Here is a 24,985-nt window from a genome sequence, read left to right as displayed (position 1 = left end):
TTAAAATTTAGTGTGGAGCAGGAATGACATGGTATTTAGTTGGAGATGATGTGGATGGTTACTACGATATGATGTGAATGATGTGCTTGTTGAGATAGAAGGCTGGTTGAGTTAATGCTTATAAAATACTAGCTAGCATCATAAACAGCCAGTTGTCGTGGGAATTGTGGATGATTTGGAATGAAATTGACTACATATAATTACTTTTATAAACCAATATTTGTGGATGATGTGGCACGCCGACATGGACAACTAAGTCTATGTTACTAGATGATGTGTCTCGTTGTTCTGTATATTATAGATGTAGATGTGAATTAGATCTGATAGTGGACTTTGGAATGAAATTAGACTATACATAATTACTATTGTCAGTGGATGATTTGTATATTATATAATTGCATATGTGGGTTATAATTACATCTGATAGTGGACTGATGAGGTGGATAACTTGCATGTTAAGATAAAACTTTATTGAGGTTTAGGATTATAAGAGATATAGATATAGATATAGATTAGGTAGAGAAGATATGAAACACGTTTGAGAATAAAACAAATAAAGCAAGTCAAAAAAGATGCGAGAAGTAGATATTGTCATTCTTATTTAGGTACTTGAAGATATTAGACAACTAGCAATACCATATATATAATAATGATTTGATTTTTCTGTATCCATCCTAGATATGCAAATGAGGTTATTAAGGCATTAACGATGAAGAAACATGAGTGATACCTTGTGTTTATATAAGAACTAACAAACGGGCTTGTCTATGAGAACCCAAAGCCTAAAATAGAAGGCAGAGACAGGAGTAATCTTCGTTTGTCTGTACGACTGAGAGCTAGCAGTGTTGATATGGCGAAGGCTTTGCAACTGATATCTGTGGCCATTTTCATCACTTTGGCGGTCCTGTCCTGCACCAATGATGCTGGTATGTGTGTATAGTTTAAGCTTGAGTTTGCAATATTTAATCTTTTACTGATGAATAAACTGATGTGTAGATGCGAAGATGAAATGTACCCCAGAATTTCCACGTTGTGACCATGATAAATGCCACGATAAATGTCTAAGCTTACAGCTTCCACATGTCGTAGGCATCTGTATGACTGATCGTGATCCTCAGGAGTGCTGCTGCTGGAGTACAATAGTCAGTCCCCAGTCCACCGCAACCTCGCCAAGCCAATATTAGCTGGCACGTGTGACAAGAGCCGAGGAAGGCTCCCTCTTCGATGCAAGATGATGATTAACAAAATATAATCTTATGGTTTTGATAATAATGTCATGCTTGCGTCTATTTGTTCCGACTACAAATCACTTTACTACAAATCACTTTTACTAAATCTCCTATGACTTCTTTGTAGAGGCTAAAAGTGGTTTAGCCTGCCCTTTAAGCAAGGTGCAGGTCACAGGACTGCCACATTAATTTCTACATATGGTTGCTTAAGAAAGTGTCAGTCCGAGTAGCCTTGTATTCTATTGACGTTGGTGGTCTTAAGATGACCACCATAAAAATCATATGCATAGGACTCATATAATAAAATCATAACTTTTTTCATATGAAGTCAGATCAAGACATGTTTTATACTAAAAGAATAGAACCCGATAAGATCTACAGCGATGTAGATGATAAAATTTTTATTTGTGATTATTTAGTGACCGATATATTGGTTTCAAGTTCTCTGATCTATTCTAGGAAGACATTTTTTGGGAACAATTTTCTAAAGCCACTACAAAAGGGTTCCGCCAATGGTATTTTAACCGCTGGTTCTATTAAAATTGTTGGTGATAATATATCAGCGCCAATTCATAATGGAACTGGCAGAGAAAATATTTCATATGTAAAAACACAGCTAGGGGGTTCTCTCTCCCACAGTCATCTAGACATCACATCTGTCATTGCCCCTGCTTTGCCACACGTACCTTTGCCTCCATCCCTGTAAAACATCAAAAAAATGACAAGACGTGTTTAGAAGTGGCCAAGGCCCAACCAGCCTGCCACTCCCGAGGCCCAAATCGCCCCGCAACCATAGATCGAGCATCCTTTCCCCATCTGCCACAACAGTTCCTTCTCCTGCTCGAGCTCCTTTTCCTGGCACGTCCCTCTCCGTCTTGGCCATGGGAAAAGAGGAGGAGAGGATCAAGTATAACTGCATCTTGGTGTAGATTGACCTTTCCCCAACTATTTTTTATTGCCCTACAATGGGGGGATAGCCAAGATATAGATTTGCAAAGTTAGATGAATTGTTTCCTCATCATGGTGTTTAGTTGAGGTTTGGTCATGATTTAGGCCACGTTATTGACCTTTCTATGAAATCTCATAATACCAAATTTGTATATTCAGGGGATTTTTTTAAAAAAAACTAGGGGTTTGACTGCAAATATTCAAATGGTGATAGTTGGTGATCAAATTAAAAGCCTATGTGCAAATATTCAGTGTCGATCGACAAATGTTTGGGCCAGCCACTTGGCAGATACCAACGCTATGGCATGAAACATTTGTAGAGGCAATAAAAATGGTAGAGGCAGATGTTCCACCCACCTCTATTTGACTATCTCTAGAATTCAACGATTTCTAAATGGGTGGGTATCAGCCACCTATATAGAAATAAATTTCTATAGGCAGGCCAAAACCTAACCACCACTAGAGATCCATTTGTAGAGGCTGGGCAAAAGATAGCTACCTGTACAAATTGTATACAGAATCTTACTATTACTAATTAGAGCCTCAATGGAGGCACCACGTTAATTCTCACCAGACGCGCTAAGAAAAAAGATAAATCCTAGAAATTCTCACAATAATTAGAAACATCTAGCCTTTAATTTTGTAGACTCTAATCATCATCACCGATAATAGCCATTGGATCTATTGTAATTTATATAAAAAAAGTACCCACCTCTGCCATTTTGAAAAAATACATAAAATAACCCTCTAATTTTGCATATAAATTACCCACATTTGCCGTTAAGAAAAAAATTCAGAATAACCCCCTGAATTTGTATACAAATTACCCACATCTGTAATTATGAAATATTTCAAGATAACCCCTTTACATTTGTAGCATCCGATTTTAAGGACAAAACCAAATACATACCATATGTGAGCCCAGGAAGTCAAATCTCACATATAGCTACAAATAAGAGTAATATCCATAGACAATGCTTAATATATAACATACTTAGTATAAAGGATATAACCTTAGATAGCAAACAGCGGAAAGACAACTACGATCTTCGGGTGAAGACTCCAATTCCACATGGACAACTGACTGGTTGATCACAAGCCTAATTCCTCCAAACTCTAGCAATCTGGTACCCATCCGGGATTTTTCTAAAGATTTAAAAAGTAAAGCAAGCGTAAGTACATGTCGTACTCAACAAATATAACATGGGGTTCATGAGGCTCAAAAGGCTGACACTGGTTCAACTGTGATTAGATTTTAATGAATCATCTTTTAGCAATTGGGTGGCAACAAGTTTATTTACAAGCCCATGTAAACACATGATCAGGTTACATGAATAATGAATAGCATAAACAGTAATCATTAGTGAGAATCTTTATCATCAGTATCATCAGTGTTCATCATCTATTCCATAAATGTTTCAATGTCGCTCGTGAACGTGAGCACGGATGATATACCAGTTTTACACTCTATAGAGCTTGTACACTTTCACTATGAGTCATGATTTACCCTTTCGCCCGAGGTAGCTAATCTCTTGACCCACTTCCAAGGAAGGTCGACAGGGTTCACTATGAAGCCTTTCAAAGGTTCATCTAAAAAGTTAGGGCCATTAGATTCACTCGGCAAACAGATACAGAAACCCTTCTTCCCAATGGCACAATGACACACAACCTATACACAAGGGGATAGAGGATGTCCTATACCCGATTCGGCAAGCTATTCTTACGCCAATAAAGGGGACCTCTAACAAGTTAGAAAAGGTCCTCATACTGAGCTAAAGCTAGAGCCATGTAGCCCTCACAGTTGTACTGTAAGTCATGGATGATCACTTACAGATAAGTCCTTAGGGAGAGGAATCCAGAGCATCATAAAAATAGCCTAATGCTCTAGCCCCCTGATTCCATGTTGCTAAAAAACATCTTTTAATGTTTATTGAATATACCATTAGTCAAGTTACAAGATCATGGCTTTAGTTGAGCACTAGCACAAATACTACCCAATGCAATAACCCAAAGGTGTCAAGGAACAAGGTACAAAGTATTATGAAATCCTTAGTGGTAGACAAGGTAGACACATGCAACATGAATTAAATGATTAAAGGTGTATAGGACAACAAGAAAGATGCCATGCTATACTTGCCTTAAACTTAGATCCTTCCTCTATTGATTCGTAGCCTCCAAAGAACTGCTTCTTGATCACCACGTAAAACTCACCAACTAGACAAGATCATTTTGCACTACACAAGCATCCGAACAAACATGCATAGCATTCAAACATACTATATTAGAATAATACATCAATCAGTGAAAAAGAATTTGAAATCAAATCTACGCGTTGCTAGGATCACACAGACGCGAAAAGCACAGTAATCAAAACCACGGTAGTAAAGAAACAACTATAGGGTTTTATATTATAAAAGAAAAGAGAAGACTGTAAGCTTGATTTATGTTAAGTAGGAAAAACTATGTGTGTAGCATTAATTTAGATTAAACAAATCATATTTATACTTAAAAACTACGTTAAAGCTAATCATATTTTATTTATAAATATTTTGACATCATTTATGACAATACAACTTTAACTTGTAAATATAAACCGACATGTGAGAACATCTATCAAATTTGATATGTGTGTTTAGACTAAACATATTATAATTTAGAAACATATTTATGTTAGCAACTAATCATGTTAAAACTTATTTGCAAAAGGGCATTGTATATAATTATGTTGCTTTTATTTATAAAAACTAGTTGCATGCATATTAATCAAATTAATATTTAAGCATATATATATGTCACTAGACATGAAAAACGACGACACTAGCATGTAGATCACATCAATATGAATCTAACGCAATTGGAACGACTCGAAACAGACTTAAAACGAAAAAAAGGTGGAGCTCGATCGCTGATTATAGGTGGTATATTTCTATAGTATTTCTGGATTTGTTTTTCTATAAGAAAATGGCCATAATGTGTGGGTGACGTGATGATGATGCCTATCAAGCTAGCAAGAGCAAAACTAGGCACGCATGGCTGCTCTGCTGGCTCTGCTTGCTCGAGCGATGTAGCACGTTTGCGCGCGGGTGTGCACGCCGGAAGGCAGGATGCAAGGGCTGGCGCACTGGTTCAGCAGACTTGGGTCCTAGTGCAGGTGGTGGTGCCATGAACGGGAGCTCGGAGGACATCGTCAAAAGCATGGGGAGAGATGAGGAAGCACGAAGAACTCACCTAGGTCATTTTTGGCGGCTTAGAGGAAACAGGGACGTCCTGGTGCTCAACAGGGCGGCTCTATAGTCCTGCTAACAATGGCGGCGGCGGCGCGTGAGAATCAGAGAATGAGAGAGAGAGGAAGAACAGTGCTTGCGGCTTTGTTACCTAGATGCGGGACTCGGCAATGGTCTAGGCACGATGGCGAAGCAGCAGAAGGCGTCCGCGGCGGCGGATCAAGCGAAGGGCGGCTGTCGATGGGGAAAACGAGTACGGCAGGGGTCTCAGGTTGGCTTTTATGGGGCAGTTAGCTTGGAGAACACGGCAAGGCGATGCGGCGTGGATGCAGCGGACTCCTTGGCGGTGGCGCCCGATACGGTTACGATGCGAGGAGGATGAAGACTATTCAGAGGACCCCACCTATCAGCGGCTGCGCGCAGGAGAAGAGGAGGCACGGTGCGGCACAGCCTGTGCAGGCTTCGGTCTGGGCCGTGATGGCGCTCTGGGCCTGTGGCTTGGCGGGCTACTGCGGGATGAAATAGAGGGCGCGGGAGAGAAGGGTGGAGCAGAGCGGGCTAGGCCAGGAGAAGGCGGCGGGGAGAAGTAAACAGGCCGCTGCTGGCTAAAATAGAGAGGGAGATGTTTTCTATTTTTTTCATTTTCAAATACAAATTCCAATCAAATTCCATTTTTTTTAAAAATTTTGATCAACCCAAGCATCACAAAAAAAAAATATGCATCAGCATGAATGCACAATCATGTTTCTACTACTTATGATGAATTTTAATCAAATGAAAATATTCTTTTTCCTATATTTCATGTGCACAAAAAAAATAAAATAAAATCGATTTAACTACATTTCCAAAGTAGCAAATTTTAGGAGGTTACAATTCTACCCCCTTAAGATGAATCTCATCCCCGAGATTCAGAAAACATCGACTAGGAGATAGGGATACTCCATCTTTGGATTCTTTTTTACTTCCTCAGTTTCATCATGTAGTTCCATTTTCTTGATAAGGATTCCGCCTTGCTTTGCATATGATAACCTTACTCCAAGTAACTTGTCAAACTAATTCCAAGATTCTGACAAATACTCCAAACAATACTCAGGTATCTTCAATTACTAGGCCACCTTTCCTATAATACCAATTCTCTTTCTTAAAATATCCACCTTTCAACGGAGCCTAACGAATCTCTTGGTCAAAAAGAGAATCTACCACCAATCTTCAAATCATTAATGATTCTAGTTAAGTTGCTCGAACTTGGAATACAATTCTTAGTCCTTGGTGTCACCCGAAACTTCTTAGCACAACTCTCCTTTGCTAAGGACATCGGCCATGACTTTACTCCTCGAAGTGATAACACTTTTCAAAGTCATAAAACCTTGATTGCTTCAATCCAACAATGATATCTCAACTCAAAACTGTCTTGGTGAATTTGTCCTATAGATTCTTATGATCCACCTAAATGTCACTTTTATGTCCAAGAAGATATTACTTCCATGCTCCACAATGGACAACTCTAGATCATTCGTCGGATGTTCCATCTCATGTTTTCTTGCATAAGCCTCTACTTTTTCTTCTTGCAAGTTTCTCAGAAAAATACTGAATCTGTTCAGCTTCCTGAAGATGGAGCAAATTCTAAGAAAAAGACTGAACTTGTTTCACCTTCTGAAGTTGGCAAAGCTCCTCAGAAAAACACTGGACTTGTTTCACCATCTGAAGATGGAGCAGCTCCACAGAAAAATACTGAGATAAATATCACCTTCAAGAAGGAAGAATTCCAGCATCTCAAGTATTTCCATTTTGAGGACAGAAGAATAATCAACATCATATTTGAAAAGATCATCTTGTACATGGCCAGCACAGAATCCAAACTTACTGTGTCTGGTAACCCTCCAAAACTCAGAGAGATCGAAGTGAAAGGTGACAAGACAATCTTCCTTTCGCTATTTAACAATGCCGATAAGATTAACAAGGTGTCTCTCTCTGATACCTTACTCAACAAAGGCGATGATATATATAAACTCCTTTCGAAGAAACGAAGCATGTGCTGCCTAGAGCTCCTAGACAGTTCTTATGATGAAGATGAAAGCCAGCTTACCTTTGACAAAGATGAATTCGGTAACCTAAACCTACTTATTATCAAGTGCTCTAAGATAAGAAAAATCAACTTCCACAGCAGATCTTGTCCTAACCTCGATAAGATCATCTGGTTCTACAATGGGTCTGATCCTCAAGAGAAATCCAAATCTCTGGCATGGAAAACATTGGGAAATTGAAGGACCTTGAGCTGAATGCTGACTCCGTCCCTCGTCAGTTGAGGAAAGACATCAAAGCACACAAAAACAAGCCTGTTCTCACACACAAGAAACCGCCACATAAGGACGACAAAGCACACGAAGAGAAACAGGGTGATGTGTCATGCTTTCCACATTTCACCACTAGCTATTTCTCCAAGAAGAAGGATCAGCAGTAGCTGATCGAGGAAGCTAAGGTTTCCATTCTGCTTCCATCATCGTTGGCTTGTGTGTGAGTGTTTGTTTCAGTTCTGTGTGGGTGTTTGTGTTTTGCTTACTCTGAAGTCAGTGGTGTGACTCCAATAATTGCACATCAGTGCATCAGCTGCACGTGCCATTTGAGTTCACGTCTGTGTGTGTGTGTGATTGAGGTGTGGAGCAAGATGCAGCTTCTAAGCTGTGACTGTGCTCATGTGTATCGATTTGGATTTCCATGATTACTGTGTACTTGTGTGTGGCCTTCCTCTCCGGAGGCAGAGGCACGCGTGCAGATGCTTGCCTGCCTCGAGTGGTTGCCTCTGTACTGTGTGTGTGAGCATAAGGGCCTTGGTTGCCCATGCATGCTCATGGATTTGGTTGTGTACTATGTGGCCTCCCTCCAGAGCATGTGGTGTGGCTGGCTCCATCTATATAATAAGTGTGATATTTGGCTTGTTAATTGAGTTCCTTTTGTGCTCTGCATGTTTATCATCATCTCACCGAATGGGCCAAGTGACAGGACCGGATGTTTCATACATCTCTGGTGCGCATTTGATGGTGTCTGGGAGTGTGGCGGACCCAGAAACCAAGCAAGAGGGGTCTAAATAATAGAGGGCTAGAACCCATACTAGTGGCGTACTAATAGATATAACAAAAAACAGAAATGATGATATCAATTCAAAATGCTCAAGCAATATGTACAAATAGAGACCATCCCGTAATCAAAAGATCACACATGTCTTCAAAATTTCACACCATCTTGATGGTCATGTTTAATTCTACATTAAAATTTTAAATATGTCAAAGTTGTTGAAAAAACAATATAACATTATGAACTGAAATAAACAAATACAATACCCAACATCCATTTCTTAGCTTATCGCGGGCAAACATAACATATGGGTTTTTAAGAATTGAGAGTGCTTTAGAATTTGTTTTTTCATCTTCAACAAATACATAATAAGATCAAGCCGTGTTTTTTTTATTCTGAACCCGGTTCTCTTTAGTTCCACCACTACTCTTCGATGCATCATTCTTACTAAAATATCTTTCGATCCTTCCTAGGTTTCTATGCCTACGACATATGAATGAAATATTGCAAACTGGAATGTGAGTATTAGGAACTAGTCAACAGACATTCGAAAATTGAAATCAACAACTAGACCCTAATCCCATATATTGTTCAGTATTCTCAGATCTAACCGTGAGCAGCCTGCAGCAGAGCACAGCAGAGCAGGGGCGGTGCCGTGCGCTGGTGAGTGGTGCCACTTCCCTCCCTCTCGACTTCTGAAATCTGGAGCGCGGACCATGTCACTCTGCCTGCCCGCCTCGGGGAGCGCCTGCTGCTGAAGGGGCGACCTGACACCTGCGGCCGGGCGCCGCCGCGGGGTAAGGCTGCAGTCTGCAGAAGGGGCTGTCAACGAAAGCGTGGCCGGTTGGAGCGTGGAGGGCTGGGGGCGGAGGCAGTGGCGCGGAGCTGTGGATCTTGAGCGCCTGGGCAGCCTCGCCGTGACGCCGTCGCCGGGAACGGGAAGAGAATCGGCGAGCTGCTGGCCAGGCAGGAGCAGGAGTATGGATGTCTTGGGCTGTCTCTGTGTTGGGCTGGCCGTGAGGTACGGCCTCTTCCTTGGGCTGGCCTTGGGGTCATGGGCTGCTGAAGACCTACTCCAACAAACTTTGGGCCTCGGCCCAAGCTGCAGCACCCAGCCCAGGGCCCATGCATGTCCGCCCACACTGTCTGGTCATTTTTCACAGAGCAGAAAAATAAGGAAAAGTCTATTTTTGGCCCTCTAACTATGGCCGTAGTTTTATTCTAGCCCTCTAACTCGAAAACCAGACACGCGTAGTCCCTTAACTCTCAAAACCAATTAAAATTAGCCCTCGCGCCTATTCGACCGCGCTTTCCGTACAGTAAACCCGCAATGACCCCGCCTGTCAGGCCTTTCCCTCTCACCGCCAGGTTGGGACCACCTGTCGTCCCCCTCCCTCTCTTCGCGGGCCCTGCCTGTCAGGCCTTTCCAACACAAGATCAAAGCAGAGCACGGCGGGCTGCTGCTTGCTTCGTTGTGCGTGCGCGCTGGGAAGGAAGGGGTGCCGAGCGTGCACTGCAGCCTGCTCGGCGAGCTGGGCATGGAACCAAAGAGAGTCGTGGAGGGATGGGGATGCTCACCGTGTGATCTGTTTGGTCAGAGAACTGGTGGAGGTGGTGCGGTGGTGACCGTCCGCGGCAATGGCTGCGGCGGCGAGTTGCTAGGTTGTGCTGCTGGCTTGGCACAGAAAGGGAAGGGAGGATGGAGACAAGGAAGCACAGGTCGCATCGTAGGGGAGCTCGGCCGAGCTGGTGCCAAATAGAGCGGCCGGGTCCGGGTCCGGGTCCGGCCGTAGCTGCGCCACAGCGCGCCATGAGTGCCGAGACACTAGCCCCGCGAGGTCCTCAGCATCGTTGGACGCCCCGATGACCTGCCCCAGCAGCAGCCCGTCCATCGCCGTGGTGACGGAGCCCAGCAGCACCCGGAGCTCGGAGGCCGCCAGCTCCTCGTTCATGAGCACCCACAAGGCGCGCCTCATGTGCGACGCGCGTGCAGAGACGTGGTGGGCTCCCCGACGCAGCTCTAGGCGGGCGGCGCGGCGAGCTCCTCGGCACATCTCCAACTATGTGGTGTGACATGCTGCGGCGAGGTTCTAGGCAACCGGGGCGGCAAGCTCCCCGCCGCGACGAGCTCCAGGCGGTCGGCGAGGTGACTGGCTGCAGGGCGGCAACGCGGTGGCCCAGGCCCCCAGTCACAGTAGCGCGAGGTACCATCGGCCACCGGCGCGACTGTGACGTGGCCCTAGTGTGGCTACTCCCTAGTGTGGGCGCGGCCGGCCCAAGCGCAATCGGGGTGGCCGTAGCTCGGGCGAAGGTGACCCATGGCCGTCTGTCCACGTCGGTGGCTGCCCTGCCCGTGAGCAGCACGGCTCGCGCGACGCTCGTGTTGAGAGCCGGTGAGTTGTGCTTGGCCTCAGCGTCCCCGAGGCTGGCCTCTTCTCGGCCAGAGGGAGCCCGGAGCATGCTGGCCACGGGCACATGCGATGCGGTCATGCTGCTTGTGGCTCTACGATGAGACGTCGCAGATGAGCGAGCGAGTGGGGACCAGGCCGGCGGTGAGGAAGGTGAGCGCCACTCGCTGTTGCCACTCGCACATGCTAGCCCCGCGTCTGCCACGAACGCGCGCCGCTACTCCTCCGTCGACCCGCGCTGCCTCTTCCTCGGTGGTTAACTGGTTATGGCGTCGACCACAAACCCCGCGCAGCTCGTGGTGAGCCGCTGAGCTCTCCCCAATCCCGCCCATGGCGCCGCCGCTTTCGCCGCTGCCGAAAGCTTCGGCGACCCCTGTCTTCGGGCACTGCCGAGGCAGTCCACGGGCGCCCCTGCGCCACTCCCCGGCGCATGAACCCGCAGCGCGAGCGCGTAGCCATACAGGGCGGGAGGTTGGGGAAAGGCCTGACAGGCGGGGCCCGTGAAGAGAGGGAGGGGGATGACAGGTGGTTCCAACCTAGCGGTGAGAGGGAAAGGCCTGACAGGCGGGGTTGTGGCGGGTTTACTGTGTGAAAACCGGGGTCTAATGGGCATGAGGGCCAATTTTAACTGGTTTTGAGAGTTAAGGGACTACGCGTGTCTGGTTTTCAAGTTAGAGGGCTAGAATAAAACTGCAGCCATAGTTGGAGGGCCAAAAATGGACTTTTTCGGAAAAATAAAGAGGAAAGACTTGAAAGAAATGAGCAGTATTCTGTTTCCCTTTGTTTCTTCTTATTATAATGGTATAGATATCACTGGGATCAGAGCTTAAATTCAAGACATTGAAATTGTTTGGCTATTCCTTTAACGCAATGTTCATGTATCTGTGATTTACGTATAGAGTCTCTTGTAGCATGGTGCATGGAACTACTTGAAACATCGCATGGTTTTGAAAAGCATTTGCATGGATCTGTCACTGTATGGTCCCTGCAGAAGTCTAGCATGATGATGTTTTTGCTTAAGTGGTGCCTTTGAGTATCTCATTTTCTGTCATTCCATTCATAAGTGGTTCGTGCTTGTTGTGGTATCCCATTGTGTTCCTAGGAATATCCACCTACAAGTTGGGTCAAGGGCATCGCTGTTATCGTGTTTTTCTTTTGGATGTGATTTTGGGACGGCGGCTGAATATTTCGAAACCCCCCCACCCCCCCTTCCGTCTGATCGTAGTTTTCGGTCCTTCAGTGTGTGAGAAATGGATTACTTATCTTGTGCGTTGTGGCTTGTTGCCAACCTTGAATGAAAGTTAAAGAAGAACATGTCTTCATGTCAATGGACATCATGGATTTCGCGTTCATTAGCTGAAACCCAAAGGCATGAGCATCATGCTGTTACTTCCTAGCTAGGACATCACTATGAATTAGGTATCATGCATGTAAAGTTGGCCCAGCTGGGGAACGGTTGGTCAAGACGGCACCATGGGGGCTCTCATATCCAGCCTTCCTTGGTCAGTCACGGCCACCCAATGTCGAGAACGCCCCTGGGCTTGAAGTCATGGCTGCAGGGCCTGTGTCACGGTATCTACTAAATTAAAGACCTCTCGCCATTTAGGAAGCCGACCGTCATAGGTCTGATGGGCAATTTTTGTTATCTAGTGTCACTATACCACAACCTATCTTTAGTGTCGACGGATGGATCATTAAAAGCCGTTTTAGCGACATATGGTTGGTCGTTATATCTTTTTAACGACCCTTGTATCTACCGTTGATAACGGTGCGTTATAAATCTTTAATGACCGACCAACTTTTAACGACCGACCGTCCGATGCTGTGTTGTACATATAGCGACCGACTATCTGACGCCTATTATAAACGTATAGCAACACACTATCTGTTGAGATATATATAGCGACCAACCACCTAAAGCTAGACATACAAAAAATTTAACCATATAATATCATTTATTTATACATTAACCATGCAATTAACATTAACCATGTTAGACATTAAGACATACACACTCATGAAACACATAAACTGGAACAAAGTTCACAATTAACAAAACATATATAGCTCATCATTTTCACTAGAACCATAAGCATTTGTACTTGAACAATTTTTTCACACGAAATACTAAGGCAATAACCAAGCTAGCTCACTCAAGTACCTACACAACTAAGATGTTGGCTTCTACAGCTCACAACTCATGTTTTGCCCGCATAACAAAATCTTTTGTCACTAGAAAGTCATGAACGAAAATAGCCACCATGAGCACCTTGATCCTCTTGCAACAATTCAGAGATAGCCTCAATAAACACCTGCAAAAAATACTTGATCAGTAATAAAACTCACATGTGCAAAAAGGTGCTATCTTTGAAAAAATGCATGTTCTTTGGCCAAGTTTAAGCTTCTACGGCACAACTGTTATTTATTTGAATATTGTTAACTTATTTGAATTGAAAGGGGAGACGTCAGAGGTATTTAGGGAAAGGGTTATCAAAGAGGGCTCTTGGAAGGAAGAAGAGGACATAAACAACATGTGGGAGAAGATGGCAACCAACATTCGGAAGGTGGCCTCAGAGGTGTGTGGAGTAACCAAAGGAAGTGGAGGCGAGGATAAAGATACTTGGTGGTGAAACGAGGAAGTCCAAAGGGCTATTAAGGAGAAGAAAGAATGCTATAGATGCTTGTACCATGACAGGAGTGTGGACAACATAGAGAAGTACAAGGTGGCAAAGAAGACTGCAAAGTGAGCTGTAAGTGTGGCAAAGGGTAGAGCGTACGAGGATCTTTACCAACATTTGAGTACGAAGGAAGGAGAGAAGGACATTTATAGAATGGCTATGGTTCGTGAGAGAAAGACAAGGGACTTCAACCAAGTTAAGTGCATTAAGGATGAAAGGAAGCATCTCTTGGTGAAGGAGGATGAGATCCGACATCGATGGCAAGAGTATTTTGATAAATTGTTCAATGGTGAGAATACGGACACAATCTTTCAGTTGGATGACTCTTTTGATGACACCAATAGGCGCTTTGTGCGGAGAATCCAAGAATCTGAGGTCAGAGAGGCATTGAAAAGGATGAAAGAAGGTAAGACGATGGGACCGGATGGTATCCCAATCGAGGTGTGGAGATGCCTTGGGGACATAGCTATAAGTATGGCTAACAAGCTGTTCAACCATATTTTTCGATCGAACAAGATGCCTGATGAGTGGAGGAGAAGTATATTGGTACCAATCTACAAGAATAAAGGGGATATTCAAAGTTGTACTAATTACCGGGGAATTAAGTTGATGAGCCATACTATGAAGCTATGGGAGAGAGTTATCGAGCATCGCTTGAGAGCAATAATGTGGGTCTCTATGAATCAATTTGGTTTCATGCCCGGAAGATCAACCATGGAAGCCATTTTCTTAATAAGACAAGTTATGAAGCGGTATAGCGAGAAGAAGGACCTACACATGGTTTTTATTGACTTGGAGAAGGCTTATGATAAAATACCAAGGAACGTTATGTGGTGGGCTTTGGACAAACATAAAGTCCCAACGAAGTACGTTGGGCTCATTAAGGACATGTGCAACAATGTTGTGACTAGAGTTCGAACAAGTGATGGAGACACAGATGACTTCCCAATTAGGATAGGACTACATCAAGGGTTAGCTTTGAGCCCTTATTTGTTTGCCTTAGTGATGGATGAGGTCACAAGGGACATACAAGGGGACATCCCTTGGTGTATGTTTTTCGCGGATGATGTAGTGCTAGTTGATAAAAGCCGGACAGGAGTGAATCAGAAACTGGAGTTATGGCAGGAGACTTTGGAGTCCAAAGGTTTTAGACTCAGTAGAACTAAAACTGAGTATATGAGATGTTACTTCGGCACTACTACTCGAGAGAAGGAAGATATTAGTTTGGAAGGTCAAGTAGTGCCTAGGAAGGATATCTTTTGATATTTAGGATCAATGCTACAAAGAGACGGGGATATTGATGAAAATGTTAGCCATAGAATCAAAGCAGGTTGGATGAAGTGACGGCAAGCATCTGGTGTCCTATGTGACAAAAGGGTACCACAGAAGCTAAAAAGTAAGTTTTATAGGACGGCGATTAGACCTGCTATGTTGTATGGTGCAGAATGTTGGCCTACGAAAAGACGATATGTTCAATAGATAAGTGTCACGGAAATGTGTATGTTGCGTTGGATTTGCGGTCATACAAGAACGGATCGAGTTCGGAACAATGATATACGTGATAGATTAGGGGTAGCACCAATTGAAGAAAAGTTTATCCAACATCGGTTGAGATGGTTTGGACATGTCCAACGAAGACCTCTAGAGGCCCGGTGCATAGTGGAATGCTAAGCCAGGATAGTAACATGAAGAGAGGCAGAGGAAGACCGAAGTTGACTTGGGTAGAGGCAATAAAAGGAGATTTGAAGAGATAGAATATACCCAAAGACTTACCTTAGATAGGAGTGCTTGGAAGACAACTATTCACGTACCTGAACCTTGATTGTTGTAACACCCTATATTTTGCACATTTTGAAATAGGAAAAAATTGGTTAATTAAGCATTTTGTGGGAACTTGAACCTAGGGAAAATAATAATTTTATTAAAAATAAAACCAAATATAAGGTCAACAACAATGAGTGTGCATTCATGCTGTTGCATAATATTTTGTATTGCTTGGTTTGAAGACGGATTTCGAATTGAGTTGAAATTGTATTTTGAAATTGCTTTGGAAAAATTAAAAAAAGAGAAAAATATATAAATCTCCTTTCTCCTTCTTCTGTTCGGCACGTGAGCTTGCTTCTGCCGTGGTCATTTTTTCCTTGCCGGCCTGCTTCGCTTCTTTCCCGCAGCGACCTCTTGGCCTTGCTCCAGTGCCAGCCCATCTTGCTTGCGCGCCACACCGCAGCCGGCCCAGCTTCACCGGCCCAGCAGCGCCCCACGCGAGCTCCCTTCGGCCGCTGACTGCCCGGGCCCAGGCGTCAGGCTTCTTCTTCCTCGCGCCGTAACCAAGCCGGAGTCCTTCATCCGCCCAACGTCGAGTCCGCCTCTGCCACGAATCCTGTGATGGCGTGCCGCTCAAGTACCCCTCCCCATAAATAGCGCCTACGCCTCCTCCTTTCTATCTCATCCGTCGCTCGGTTCTTCACCCCACAAGCTGCAGCCATGCATCGCCCTAGCGCCACCACGACAGACGCCGACCGCCGCCGTCCAACGAGCACCGCGCCGCCTCTACTGCTTCCCGGTCCTCCGTTTCGGCTCCGGTGAGGTCCGCATCCCCTCCTCCATCTTTCGGTGTGTTTTTCTTGTTGAACCACGTGGATTTGGCCGAAAGCCGAAGCTCCATTTGGCCGGCCATGGCGCCGCCGTTGCTCACTACCGCTGGCACTGTTCTAGTGACCTTTCTCTCTCTTTTCAGCCAGATCAGATCTAGGCCATTCAGATCTAATCCAATGCCCCAAAATCGGAGATACCCCTTTGCTGCCAATCTTTCAAATATGCCCTTACAATTATTTTTGACTTAACCCGCAGTCCAAAGCGCGTTTACAGATTTCATTTTCTCCTTTTAAAAGCGTATTTTGGTTTGGTTTTATTGAAATACATTTTCAGCTATTTACAGTTTTGTCATTCAACTTGTTTTAGCCATAAAATCTTCGTTTTAACTCTGATTTGATCTGTTCAAGTTGCGTTAGGTTCATAATTAAGTAATCTGCATCTTTATATTACTGTTATGTAGGTTTTGAACTTTTAAAATTCGAAATTAGATTTAATCTATTATTTTACTAAAGGAAAACTTGTATAATTCATAACTTCTTCGTTTTAGATCCGATTTTTGTTATCTTCGCGTCTGTGTGTTCGTAGCGAGACATAGATTAGTTTTCCAAACTTTTCATCTTGAGTCTTTGCTGTTGGTGTACTGTTCTAATCTATAGCTTTGTTTGCTTTGCATGATTGCTCCTGGATGCTTGTGTGTTGCTATGGTTATCGAGTATAGACGGTGAGCAGTTCGTGGGAGATCAAGGGTATGACTTTGACGAGCAGGACCAGCAAGAGGACTTTGCTCAAGGCAAGTATAGCATGGGATCATCCTTGTTTCCTATTCACTTTAATTCATTAAATTCATGTTGCATGTGTTGCCTTGATAGGGATTCCCAAGAATTGAACTATTACCTTGTCACCTATGGTTATGCATTTAGGTAGCTTTGCTAGAGCTCAATTAAACTGTGATCTTGTAACTTGACTAATGGTATATGCAATAAACATTAAAATATTACTTTTTAGCAACATGGAAACAGGGGGCTGGAGTGTTTAGCTACTTTCTAAATGCTTCAGATTCCTCTCCCTAAGGACTTATCTGTAAGTGATCATCCAGGACTTACAGTACAGCTGTGAGGGCTACTTGGATCTGGCTTTAGCTTAGTATGAGGACCTTTTCTAGCTTGTTAGTGGTTACCTTTATGGTGCAAGAGGGGTGTGTTCCGGGTTGGATATAGTGCGCCCTCTGTCCGTCAGTGTATAGGATGCGCGTCATTGTGCCTATCGGAAGGGGAGCTCTACATTCGTAGGCCACAGAAATCTAGCGGCCCTAACTTGTTAGACGAACCTTTGAAAGACTTCATAGTGACCCCTGCCTACTCACCTTGGAAGTGTTTTGGGAATAATTAACCCAGACATATGGGTATCACGACTCACAATGAAAGTGTACAACCTCTGCAGAGTGTAAAACTGGTATATCAGCCGTGCTCATGGTCACAAGCGGCCTTGGAATTCTTATGGAATAGGTGATCACTAAGTAATATCTGTTTATGCTATTCATTAATTATGTTTACATTTGATCATGTGTTTTGCATTGGGAATTGAAACAACTTGTTGCTACTCTTAAGCTAAAATTGTGACAATTAAAAGTTGAACGCTGTTAAACCTATGTCAAGCCTTTTGAGCCTCATGAACCCCGTGTTACACTTGTTGAGTACAACATGTACTTATGCTTGTTTATTTTAATTATTTGGATAAAAATCCCGGATGGGTAACAAATGACTTTGGGTATGATGATTTCCCTGAGGACTACTAGACTTGTGGTCAACTAGTCAACGTCCTTGTGAAATGGAGCTTCCGCGAGAGATCTTTATATTACTTTCGCTATATCTATGTGATAACTCTATCTTATTCATGATGTAATAAACATTTGTGATGATACTATTCATAATTTGTCGGCTTATGTGTGTGACTGATCTCTAGGCGCACATAAGATTTTGCACTCCATTTTATCCTTAAAATTGGGTGTAATAAATTGGTATCAGAGCTGTGTTGACTGTAGGACGCAAGCCTAGTTAGCAATGGTCGTTTTTAGCTTCTTTTGCTTCACTCATTTCATGCTTTCTATCTCACCCTTGATATTTGCTAAAGTTTTATGCTTCTTTTGCCTTATTCTATTATGAAAATTATTGCTTCTAACCTAATCTAACTAAGTCTAGTTCTGTAGATGCCTCGTGCCCACAAGACTGCCCGCATCAACACTGGAGGGTACTACCCGCCTCATGGTTTGTCCATGGAGCCAGAGGAGGAAGAACCCCAGGAACAGGAATTCGATCCGCCAACACCAGTACCTATGCCTGAGCCCGTTTAGGAGGAACCCCAAGAAGTCGAGATTGTCCACTTGTTCGATGATGAAGAGGAAGACATTGTTGAAGAGGATGAGCCAATCCTGCCCCTAGGTTGGACGATGAAGGTGTGGTATAAGCCGGGATGTGAATCCTCTGTTTCACATCATCGACTCATGAGCATGCTTCAGACCTACTACAGCGACTAGGATGCAGCTGTGGAATACATTTGTTAAGAACATACACACCCTCTTGAAGATACCTATTGGAAGACCAGGGTGTGCATCACCATCAAGGACGAACAGAAAGGCGCATATCAGCTGGATTCAAACTATGCGCACCATGGTCACCGTGCTACCATGGAGGACGGCATAGAAGATGAAGCTGCTGAAGCTTGCATAGGCCTCCGGGGTCGCCGATTCGAGGGCATGAAGAATGACCAATATCGCTTTCTCCCTCACCAACACCCAGAATTAGGATGGGCGATGATGGACCCGTAGGGCACGGATCCAACAACCCAGGTGATGGTACACTTTGGCTATGAGTCCGTGGCAAAGATTCGCCGACTGGAGGATCAATTGAAGGCACAGCAGAAAACTATCAATAAACACCGGCAGGTGATAGATGAACAAAGGGTGTGCCTCAACTTGCCAAAGATGTACAGAAAGCTTCCCCATGAGTATCACCATAGATGTTGGAGTCCCCTCTATGTAATAAAACGACAGTGGAACGAGTCAAGTTGAGTCTATTAGTGCGGTGTGAACATTGGTGTGTTTAGTTGATTTGTTATTATGTTTATGTGTGAGTTGGATCTTTGTAATGTGTGCTGGAACTTTGTGGGCATATCCACAAGTTCCATAATTAAGAATACTAAAGTTTGAGTCAATAAATAAATAGTTGGGTTGGTATATCTTTTCTCTCAGGAGTCTATTTTTCGGAGCAGTCTGTCCTTATCTCAATGCCAATTATGGAATTTTTGTGGGAATAGATAGACTTAAGTATATTTCCAATGCCTCTGGAAACACCCCCATATCTAATCTGGTTCATGAGATATCTTTGTTTCAAGTTAAAGTTTCTGCGCAGTCTGGAATCCAGAAACAGTTTCGGTTGCATCCTGTTTTTGAGTAAACTAACGACAGAATCTGGGAATGTGGTCTGAATACAAGTTGTAGATAATTTCTTAATCTTTCCAACCATATAAAGTAAGCCTTATTTGGAATTCTGGAACTCGAGATATGACAGTTTTACAGAGCTACTGATGTTGAGATTCGTCCAGAAAATTTTCAGAAAGTATTCTAACTTGGAAATTTTTAAATTTTAAATATTTGATAGTAGATGTCTAGAAGAGGAAGAGGCCGAGGTCGTGTTGGTGTTCCCCCACATCCGCCACCACCACCACCGCCACCGACTATTGAACAACTCTTGGCAGTACAGATGCAGCTCATGCAAGAGTTGGTGCAGAATTAGCAAAACCAACAGGGCGGTGGAGCACCGTGTGATAAGCGTGGTGAATTCTTGAAGGGCTGTCCACCGGTGTTCTCCCATGCCACTGATCCACTGGAAGCAGATGATTGGCTTCATGCAGTGGAGAGGCAGCTCAACATAGCACAATGTGATAATCAACAGAAGGTGTTGTACGCTTCAGGATAGCTCCAGGGAGAAGCTTAAGACTGGTGGGAGTCATTTGAGTATGGACGTCCCACCAATGCTCCTCCTGTCACCTGGCAGGAGTTCAAAGAGAATTTCAGATCCTACCACGTACCTGAGGGACTGATAGAGCTCAAGTAGGAGGAATTTAGAGCTCTGAAGCAGGGATCCATGTCCGTCGCTGAGTACCGTGCCAAGTTTGCTCAATTGTCATGTTATGCTCCAAATGAAGTGGCTAATGATGCTGACAAGCAACGCCGCTTCCTCAAAGGTTTGTATGATGGTCTGCAGCTCCAGCTTATATCCAATACCTACCTCAATTTTCAGACACTGGTGAATCGTGTTATTGTTATTGACAACAAGCGCAAGGAGATGGAGATCAAGAAGAGGAGGCTTCAGGGCCAGGCCTCTAGAAGTAATACTCGTCCACATACCAACCCTCAGCAAGGCTTTCAATAGAGGTTCTAGGGACCACCCAGTCAGTGGAATCGTGGTCCGTATCCTCAGCCAACCAGAACCAGCAGCAGAATGGCAATCAACGTCCTCAGCAACAGAGTGGTCAGCAGACACCAAGACAGGGAGCGCCCAACAACACTCCTATGAAAACTAGTGCCCCTAGCACCCCCGGCAAGTGTTTCTGTTGTGGCAAAGAAGGTCACCTCTCTTATAATTGCCCTGAGAAGCCCAACCCGCAAACTCCCCAGAAGCAGAATAGCAACCAGAAGCCAACACATTATGGGAAGGTGAACCATGTGTCTACAGAGACGGCGCTTGCGGAACCAGAAGTCATGCTCGGTACATTCAATGTCAACTCAACCCCTACCACTATTCTTTTTTATTCTGGAGCTTCGCATCATTCATATCACAAGCATTTGTTAGAAACCATAGCGTACCATTATGTGCTATGCAAAATCCCATATTAGTAAACTCACCGGGTGGAAGTATGCAAGCTTCATATCATTGTCTTTCGACTAGTCTATCCTTAAGGGGGTAGAGTTTAAAGTGAGCCCCATTGTGTTGAGAGCATCTGGTATAGATGTGATTCTGGGTATGGATTGGATGAAGCAACAACAGGCAGTGATTTAGTGTAAGGAGAAGGTAGTTGTTGTGACCGCACCGAATGGGGAAAGAGTCAGTGTTGATATTGTAATACAAGCACAGTCAACAGCTATAGTGAACCAGCTTGATGATAGCGGCAACAAGGAGGACCTAGTGGTTGATGAATTTCCAGATGTGTTCCTCGATGATTTGCCAGGTATGCCACCTGACCGTGACATTGAGTTTATTATTGAATTATTACCGGGAACTGCACCTATAGCTAAGCGTCCATATAGAATAGGGGTTAATGAATTAGAAGAACTTAAGAAACAAATTAAGGAGTTACAGGAGAAAGGTTTTATTCATCCTAGCTCATCACCTTGGGGAGCACCGGTTATATTTGTTGACAAGAAGGATGGTACTCAGAGGATGTGTGTTAATTATCGGTCACTCAATGAGGTTACTATCAAGAACAAGTATCCATTGCCTAGAATTGATGACTTGTTTGATCAGTTGAGAGGTGCTTATGTTTTCTCTAAGATTGATTTGTATGTCTTTGAAAAAGTTCAGCAATCTTTAGCGCCACTGCTTTAACTTTTTTGTGCGCTCCATGTCACTGCCGTCAGTTTAGGCTCTAGAGCCGTCAAACTGCAGGTGTGAAAAGTCAAAAATACCCTAAAGTCTAAATATATCATTAATTTTTTTGAGCATCTTAACAACTTTAAATGAAAAAACTCAAAACTAGAAAGTTGTAGATCTCGTCGAGATCTATAATTTTCATATAAAATTATCTTCATTTAATTTCACAAAAAAAGATATGATTTTTCTAAGATATATTAATCATATCAAATCATATTTTTTTGTGGAATTAAATGAAGATAATTTTTATATGAAAATTATAGATCTCGACGAGATCTACAGCTTTCTAGTTTTGAGTTTTTTCATTTGAAGTCGTTAAGATGCTCAAAAAAATTAATGACATATTTAAACTTAAGGGTATTTTTGAATTTTCACACCTGCAGTTTAACGGTGTTAGAGCCTAAACTGACGGCAGTGGCATGGAGGGCACAAAAAAGTTAGAGCAGTGGCACTAAAGACCGCTGAACTTTTTCAGGGGCATACAGGGCATTGCGATCTTTTTTAATGGCACATAAGGAATTCCCCCAAACTAAATTTTAGGGTTTGGAGGAGGCCGGCTGTTACCAGTTTTGAGCGGCCGAGGGATCGCGTGGACCATTCGATCCGATCAGATGGCCACATGACATCTGGCAACATAGAAGACCAGGCCGCCGTGGGGCACATGGGGAGTTAGCAGGCTGGGCCAAATGTAATCCAGCTCGGGAGATTGGTGCACAAGTCCAGCCCATTCGTAGCAACGGTTAGTTGGTCATTAAAACTAGCATATAACAACATACTCAGCAAGATAGAAATAACGATCAACAGACTATTGCGAAAACAAAATATAAATCTTTAACATCGGACCTTTTTATGGTAAATTGGTACTTTTAACGACTCACATGTGATGCTAAAGATGGGCTGTGGTATAGTGTGTGGGCGCATGAGCGCACACGCTGTGTATAGCACTCGAGCTTGTGACTGTTTAAGGAAATATCGGGGTAATCATACTGTCATGGCACTAATTTTGGGGTTTAGGGAACCCCATGGTTAGACACTCAATGCCGTCTATAAAGAAAAATTTAGGTGTCAGTAAAAACACCAAAAAATTGGATTGTTCTCCGCACTAAAACACGCAACCTACAGCTAAGCAGTAACACCTCCCTCCTACTGCACTAGACACTCCTGAGTATATATATATATAATTATGTATTTTAAATAAATATTTTGGAATAGTGTGTTGAATAATTTGGCTATTAAATGAACTTGAATAAAAAATTTCAATACAAAGTTTTAAATCTTGTCCATGCAACTGTGATATAGGATGTGTCTCCATCCAAGATTGTTTGAAAAAAAATTGAATATCAAAATATGTGAATTTAAAACAAATATTTGACACACTAAATAGCTTCAAATCAAAAACTTATTAACATAAAAAATGTAGACTAGGTCGGCCAATATAACTCGTTGTTAACTATGAGAACATTCAAGGTTGTTTAAAAATTCTAAATTTTGAATTACAAATTCTATGAACTTAAAATACATATTTAGGACTCTAAATGACTTCAAGTAAAAAATAAATTAACTATAAAGTTGTAGATTTTATTGAGAACTACAACTTTGTTATAGACCATATCAACATTAGAGGTTGTTTGAAAATTTTAAATTTTATATTCAAATTTGTGAACGTAAAACAATATTTTGGGAGACTAAATAGTTTTAAATTAAAAACTTCTCAACTACAAATCTGTAGATCACATTGAGACTTAGAATTTTGATATATAGATCATCTTAATTTCAGCTCATATGGAAAAATTATGTTTTTTGATACAATTATTTATAGAGACGATCACCTTGAGATGTCCGCCTCTGCAAAAATGACCGCCTCTGTTAATATCAATTGTCAGAGACCTCCTAAGACGACGGTATGTGTTAATTGTGATTTTAAGAGGCGGTAGCCTTACAACACCCGCCTCTATAAATCAATTTTGGAGACAAACATTTTCTTGTAGACCTTCTGACCATTTACGTTACAGACCCTAAATATGTTCGTATGTTAATCAGAGAATGGTTATTGTAGTAGTGGGAAAGCCACAATATATTTATCGTGGGCACTATCACATAGATCAATGTCAAGAATCTTTCACAGCATGTCTTGATCACACACAAACCTGACGGCATCCAGCCTGACCACTCAGACTCCCTAAATTTTAGGTAATCTCATCTAGCCACAACAAAAGATCACAAATAAACGACTGAATTGGGTCACCACAGAATGCGTGTGATTCCCGACATAGTTACCTTGACCATTGAACAGGTTCTCTCTTAAAAACTCTAGGTTTTTTTCTTTTCTTTTTTTCACGAGTGTACTGCTGAGGTATGTATTTCATTGAGTAGAAGTAGAGTTTGAAACATTACAAAGACCCGAAAGTAATCTTAGGATTACCACTGCACAGCAGTCCCAAACAACCGTGCTAACTGGAGAAAATGTTTTCTTCGAGCTCAAGTCTGTCTCCTTTTAATTTTATAGGTTAGTCAGGGTCAGGCCACCTGCCTCACAAAGCACGGTCTCAGGATTCCCTAGTTGTCCACCGTGGACCAATGACTACAAAACTAGAGTCTAAATATTGTTTTCTTTTCTGATCGCTACAAAGGCTGCTGTCTTTTAGTTGGATTGAATATATTCAAGTGTTTCGCTCCTGCAGCCACATTTTCATGTGGGTTCTTCTAAATATGACCAAGCAAAATGGGAATCACCTAGTTAGGTTCCTTGTGATAGAATCTATGCAACTGTAAGATCTCGAGTTGATGTGAGTGCTTGTATTTTCTACATTTATTTATTTTAGGATTTATGGTGCTAATATTTTTGTGGTAGGTGCCATGCCTATTGATATTGAGGTACCTTACCTGCCATGATTTTATCAATCTCGTGATTGTCGGCAGCGGTGATTATGTATGCATGTATACAAGTGCATGCGTATATACAATGATTTTCATATAAATATATAAAAGAAAAACATGGCCAAAAAGGTACCATGGTTCAATTCCGTGTACTAATTATTAGAGCTCCGAGAGACTCTAAATCCTTCCTAATTTATTAGAATAAAGATTTTAGTAAAAAAGTATCATCCAACAGTTTTTTTAATTGGATCTCCAAATATAGACGTCCACTATTTTGGTTTTCTGGCTAGTCAAAGATGGAGAGTG

At 42.8% G+C, this 24,985-nt stretch overlaps 1 long non-coding RNA gene across 2 annotated transcripts; it reads right to left on the bottom strand.

Moving 5' to 3' along the window:
• Window positions 1–1,820: 1,820 nt before the first annotated feature.
• On the bottom strand, window positions 1,821–9,440 carry LOC136482617 (uncharacterized). Of its 2 annotated transcripts, XR_010765137.1 has the most exons (4): window positions 9,085–9,440; window positions 4,315–4,411; window positions 3,191–3,323; window positions 1,821–2,189 (listed from the first exon to the last, which is right to left on the bottom strand). It is a non-coding gene; the product is annotated as an uncharacterized lncRNA (long non-coding RNA). The 2 variants fall into 2 exon arrangements; XR_010765136.1 differs by lacking the exon at window positions 1,821–2,189 and having other exon boundaries at window positions 3,010–3,323.
• Between the last annotated feature and the right edge of the window lie 15,545 nt (window positions 9,441–24,985).

The sequence above is a fragment of the Miscanthus floridulus genome, chromosome 9 (assembly GCF_019320115.1).
Source record: "Miscanthus floridulus cultivar M001 chromosome 9, ASM1932011v1, whole genome shotgun sequence".
Taxonomy (NCBI): domain Eukaryota; kingdom Viridiplantae; phylum Streptophyta; class Magnoliopsida; order Poales; family Poaceae; genus Miscanthus; species Miscanthus floridulus.
Note: the sequence above shows the minus strand (reverse complement) of the source record. Positions and strands in the feature narration are given on the sequence as shown.